Consider the following 6,000-nt stretch of genomic DNA (forward strand, 5'->3'; position numbering starts at 1 on the left):
TCAGATGTCCTATTGTTTTGAGCTGAGCGCTGGCATTGTCCGATAAGAACTCAATTCCTTCGGACAGCGCGATATTCGTTAATGTTCCTTTCAAGATACACATTTTCAAAAAGCGACCAAGCACTCTCGCGTACAGGTGCACTGAAGTTGTGCAGTGCGGATCTTGCGTTTGGGTGACACCCGTCTGCAGCACATTAAAGTTAGGAGTATGGAAGACAACTCCAGGGCCGGACCCAGGGGGGGGGGGGGGGGGTTCCAGGGGTTCCGGAACCCCACCCCTGGAAAAAGCATGTACCTTGCTTTGAGTGTTTTTGTTTGTTTTTTTTGGTTTTTGAGTCACTTGAGAAAAAGTGACTCTATGTAATCGGTCAGTGTTAGTCTGTCCGGCCGGCCGTCCGGCCGGCCGGCCGTCCGGCCGGCCGGCCGTAGACACCACCTTAACGTTGGACTTTTCTCGGAAACTATCAAAGCGATCGGGCTCATATTTTGTTTAGTCGTGACCTCCAATGACCTCTACACTTTAACGATGGTTTCGTTGACCTTTGACCTTTTTCAAGGTCACAGGTCAGCGTCAAAGGAAAAATTAGACATTTTATATCTTTGACAAAGTTCATCGGATGTGATTGAAACTTTGTAGGATTATTCTTTACATCAAAGTATTTACATCTGTAGCCTTTTACGAACGTTATCAGAAAAACAAGGGAGATAACTAGCCTTTTCTGTTCGGCAACACACAACTTAACGTTGGGCTTTTCTCGGAAACTATAAAAGTGACCGGGCTCAAATTTTATGTGAACGTGACTCATTGTGTTGTGAATAGCAATTTCTTCCTGTCCATCTGATGCCTCATATAATATTCAGAACTGCGAAAGTGACTCGATCGAGCGTTTGCTCTTCTTGTTTTAAATACATTTTGTATGTGTCTCTAACAAATTTTATTCAATGTGAAATCCGATGAGAAAAAGGTAGCCCCCCCCCCCCCCCCCCCCCAACTCACACTGACAGGCCTTAACCCTCAAAACAAGGCCCAGAATGCACCAGATTGTACAGATTTTAACCGTTTTTCAAAAAATTTCCGGGGGAGCATGCCCCCGGACCCCCCTAGTTCGCGCGCCTGCAAAGGCAGGCGCGCGCTTGTGGCTTCGCCACTTCGCTGATTTGCCCCCCCCAAAAAAGGAGGAACTCATTTGGTCCGGCCCTGAACTCCAACTGACTAAGTCTTGCGTCTGCTTTTGCTTTCAGTTCGAGACATTTTGATGAAGCGCACTGAGTTATGCCACCGAAAACTAAAACTAAAGCCTGCCAAAGTTCAACAAAAGCTGAACACGTTTCTTGTGCTACATTAGGGTCAAATACCGGGGGTGACACAACGAGCGTCATTCTTGAAAATGAAAAAATTCTGACGTCCTATTGAAATTTCTGAAAGCGGTCAAATGTCCTATTGATGCTGAAGAGCTAGTAGGACATTTGTCCTGTATGTATGAATTTGAAGCAACATCCCTGTATCTATATATATATACGACTAGTGTCTGTGTGTCTGTGTGTCTGTCTGTGCGCGATGCACGGCCAAAGTTCTCGATGGATCTGCTTCAAATTTGGTGGGCTTATTCAGAGAGACCCCGGACACAACCTCATCGATGAGATATTTCAACACGTGCTCTCAGCGCGCAGCGCTGAACCGATTTTGGTTCCACCTCAGCTATTTTGGTTCCACCTCAGGTACCCGGGCCCCCATACCGACACACCATAGCCGCTACACCACATCACAACGCCAAAGTTCTCGGTGGATCTTTTTCAAATTTGGACACCGTATTCAGCTACACCCCGGACACAATATCATCGATGAGATATTTCAACACGTGCTCTCAGCGCGCAGCGCTGAACTGATTTGGGTTTTTGTGTTCATTTCACCATTATAAGTAACTCTTCCTTATCTTCTCCAGTGTTTGGCGTTTATCTCCCTTCCTTCGTGTGGCTTTCCCGTTTGTAACTTACTATTTATACTATTTTTAGAATGTCACTGCGCTGTCCACTGCGCTGTCCACAACGCTTCCCTTGCACCCGTAAGTTGTTCTTACTGTCAAAGTGAAAAGGTCGAATCAATTTATAGCCACGCGAAAAATACACTCTCACCTATCTCTATATATTTATAGATACAGATATGCATATATATATACGGCTTCTCTGTGTGTGTGTGTGTTTGTGTGTGTGTGTGGGCAAAAACCTGTGTATTGTAGAGTTCTGTTTGTGATGTGGTCTAGCGGCTTTTGTCTGTCTGTATGTTCTGGCATGTGAGAAGCCACATCAGATAATATAGGGCTAAGAAATAAGCTCTAAAATTCTCAATCCCGTTTGACAGGACTTCGCCTTCAAAGGTGATTGTGGTGAACCGCAACGCTGTCTGTCTCTGTCTCGCGCCGTTCACCCCAAATTCCCGTTTCTGAGTTGCTATTTATAGAATGTCACTGCGCTGTCCAGAACGCTTCCCTTGCACCCGTAAGTTGTTCTTACTGTCAAAGTGAAAAGGTCGAATCAATTTATAGCCACGCGAAAAATACACTCTCACCTATCTCTATATATTTATAGATATAGATATACATATATATATAGATACGGCTTCTCTGTGTGTGTGTTTGTGTGTGTGTGTGTGGGCAAAAACCTGTGGATTGTAGAGTTCTGTTTGTGATGGGGTCTAGCGGCTTTTGTCTGTCTGTATGTTCTGGCATTTGAGAAGCCACAACAGATAATATAGGGCTAAGAAATAAGCTCTAAAATTCTCAATCCCGTTTGACAGGACTTCGCCTGCAAAGGTGATTGTGATGAACCGCCACGCTGTCTGTCTCTGTCTCGCGATTCACCCCGGCGAAGCCGGGTATTCCTCTAGTAGTATATATACCCGTCAAGCCTCCACGCACACTCACAGCCCAACACATAGGTTCCAAAGACTGAGCTTACCTTACCTGCCGTTTTGGTTGGTCGATGCGGTGAGAAAGTGTGTCCCCTGATGCGTGACTTCGGCGCAGGAACGACGATTACACCTGACCTGGAACACACCTATTTCCAGGTCACAGCGTTGCACATGGAAGTGGTTACAGGCAGACACTCAGGCGGAGTATAAGTTCATCAACCTGTTCCGGGGTTTTTTCATGGGTTTTTTTTCTCCTCTTTGGGGAAGTGTAAATGTAGACTTTTAACACACCTGTCTAGGCCAGAAAGGTGTACGTGGAATCCACTGTGGGGGAGGTGGTTAGCCACTGAAGGGGGCAAAGTTTATTAAAGACTGAGTTCCCGTTTTGTTGTGTTTTTGATTTTGTTTAATGGGTGGATGTAGACCTTGAACACACGCACCTATCCAGGTCGCAACGGTGCGCGCGATAGTGAAGCGGTTTGCTTTCACTCGCGAGGGGTAAGATTATCAACGTGTTCGTTGTTTGTTGTTTTGTTGTTGTTGTTTCGAACACACGTTATCAGGAACAGTGGTCACGGAAGTGAAGCGCAATATGCACTCAGGTGAGCAAGTTTATCAACGCTGCGGCGTTCCGGTGTTGTTGTTTTTGTTGTTGTCCTTTTGTTCAGTGAATTGTGGTTACGTAGATGATGTATCAGCCTCCTGCACCCAGCGTGTGAACACAAACACGTCACAGAACGCGGTACCACACGCGCGGCATGCACGTGGTGGTGCACTGTCGTCGCGCTGACTGTACCACTCCGGTGATCAAAGTTGATCAACCCTTTCGTTGTTTTATAGTAAGGTGTACGCAGACGACATGTATCAGCCTCCCCAACGCGTGTCAACACAGACACATTGACACAGCATGTCAGAGCACGCTCCACATACAGAACACATCACACACATGATGTCTTATAACTCGACCACCGCGAAGCTCGCCTGCGTTGCAAGCGGTCATGCACAATAACATCAACTTGCGACGGAAAAAAAAGCAGACGACACCTTAAAGGCAACACTTCACTGGCTGTCAGCGCTCTGCTCTGCGGTTTCGAAATTCCCTCAGTAATTTGATACCGCACACAAACCAAACAAACCCAAAGCTGTGCTGTGTCCGTCACTGCTACGACTTAATTCTGTCTGCGTTATTATCTACTGTGGACTTGACAAAATGACGGATGTCGTGTCTCCATTGTTTCTGTAGCATACACACAGTTTATCATCACGGAGTCATGTGCCGATCGTTTTTGGTTGGCATGTATAGGTCTGTGCTAATTATAACTCGCGTGCTGTGTGCCGCTATCTCGCTCTGTGGCCAGACGCACGCGCTGCGACTCAAAGCTCGTAGACACACGTTGTCGCTTCTCATTGGTCGACGGCGCCATTTTTATCTGTTGTATTGTGTTGACGGTAATTTCAGCTCGCCTAGGTTTTTTTTGGTCCCGAACTGCCGGAACAGGCCCGTTGAAGAGAAAAGCCATTGGAAGTGCAAACAGCGTAAGAGCAATGCGGTGAAAAAGCGACTGCCACCACCACTCTGTCCATCGATTTTTAGAGGCTGGCGGGACGGTATATAAAGCGTGCGCTCTCGACGCGTTAAGCCACTGAGTCAGTTGCTGGTAGGGGACCGGAGCTTACGTTCGTTAGCTTGTTCGTTCGTTAGCTGTTGCTTTTTGTTTTGTTTCAAGAGACATGTCTTTGCTGTTTGCGATTTGCGTTACTGTTTCATGAAATTGTGCTTATTGGTTTGATAATGTTAGACATTCTTTTGCGTTTTAAAACTTTTTTTTCGTTAGTGTTGCCATTGTCTTCGATTGATTTTCAATTTTCGCCGATGTTTGGTTGTTTTTTCCCCAAGGCGGGTAGGTGAAACGTCTTTCCAGCTATAACCAGGAAAGTTTTAAGGCAACAAGACTGAAACAACATGCCATTCTCGTTAAACTGATGAACCGCCTGACTTAACATGTCTTCTATTTGCCACACAAAAACCTTTAGCGTACGCAAGCATGAACTGTCATAGCTTCGGCGTTGAAACGAAACCAGCAGCTGAATTCGCCACAAGGTAACACGTACTTCCGGTTAAAAGGTCCGTCGGCCATTTTGGTCGCTCCACTTCACCGGCAGCAAGTAAGACTATGTTTCGTTGTTATATAACTTATTCTTGGCACTGAATAAAATGAGAAATCGTCGACACTGTATTTGGCTTTTATATCTGTGAAAGTTTCTGTGTTGTTCTTCTTTTTGTGTTCGCGTGATTGTATTGCACTGATACGCCTCTCTCTCTCTCTCTCTCTCTCTCTCTCTCTCTCTCTCTCTCTCTCTCTCTCTCTCTCTCTCTCTCCGAGTCTCTCTCTCTCTCTCTCTCTGAGTCTCTCTCTCTCTCCGAGTCTCTCTCTCTCTCTCTCTCTCTCTTTCTCTCTCTCTCTTTCTCATAATGATCAGCATCATAGTCTCCATAGTCTCCTTTCTTATTTGTCTTTTTTTCGTCTCATTGTATATTTTCGGATTGACTTCGTGTTTCGATTTTCTCCAGTTTGTTGTGGACTGTGTTTAAGGCTTTTCCTTTCTCTCCTGATCTCCTTGTATTTTGGCATTGTATCATTTTGGATATTTGTTGGGCTATAGGATAGTTGTTTTATTTCACTGTATTATTAATTGGATATAAACAATATCATGTATGTGTGTGTGTGTGTGTGCCACGGTGTGTGGCGTCTGTGTGTGTGTGTGTGGTGTGTGTCTGTGTGTCTGTGTGGTGTGTGTCTGTGTGTGTGTGTCTGTGTGTGTGTGTCTGTGTGTGTGGTGTGTGCGTGTGTGTGTATATATGTGTGTGGGTGTGTGTGTGTGTGTTCGTTTTGCTGTTGTACATGATCGCCTAGAGCTCTGGTGAGAATGATGGCCGGATTAATAAGTGTTCATTAATAATAATATTAGTATTATTACTATTCACGCTTTTTCCTTCTTTAATGCCATTTCTTCATTCCAGGTGTACTTGTTTTGTCTTGCCTGTGCTTCCCGCTGTGGCACTGTATATTTTGTGTCGTCGTTTGTTACGG

The 6,000-nt window shown here is 45.4% G+C and overlaps 1 protein-coding gene across 2 annotated transcripts in view; it reads right to left on the minus strand.

The window, feature by feature from the left end:
* The window catches only part of LOC138976109 (platelet binding protein GspB-like), a 165,602-nt gene extending 161,189 nt beyond the window's left edge, over positions 1–4,413 (minus strand). The window contains exon 1 of one of the 2 annotated variants that reach the window (XM_070348928.1): positions 2,961–4,413. The gene's annotated coding sequence lies outside the window, so the exon portion shown is untranslated. The remainder of the gene's footprint in view (positions 1–2,960) is intronic. The other variant, XM_070348929.1, reaches the window with a different exon arrangement.
* Between the last annotated feature and the right edge of the window lie 1,587 nt (positions 4,414–6,000).

The sequence above is a fragment of the Littorina saxatilis genome, linkage group LG9, assembly GCF_037325665.1.
Source record: "Littorina saxatilis isolate snail1 linkage group LG9, US_GU_Lsax_2.0, whole genome shotgun sequence".
NCBI lineage: Eukaryota > Metazoa > Mollusca > Gastropoda > Littorinimorpha > Littorinidae > Littorina > Littorina saxatilis.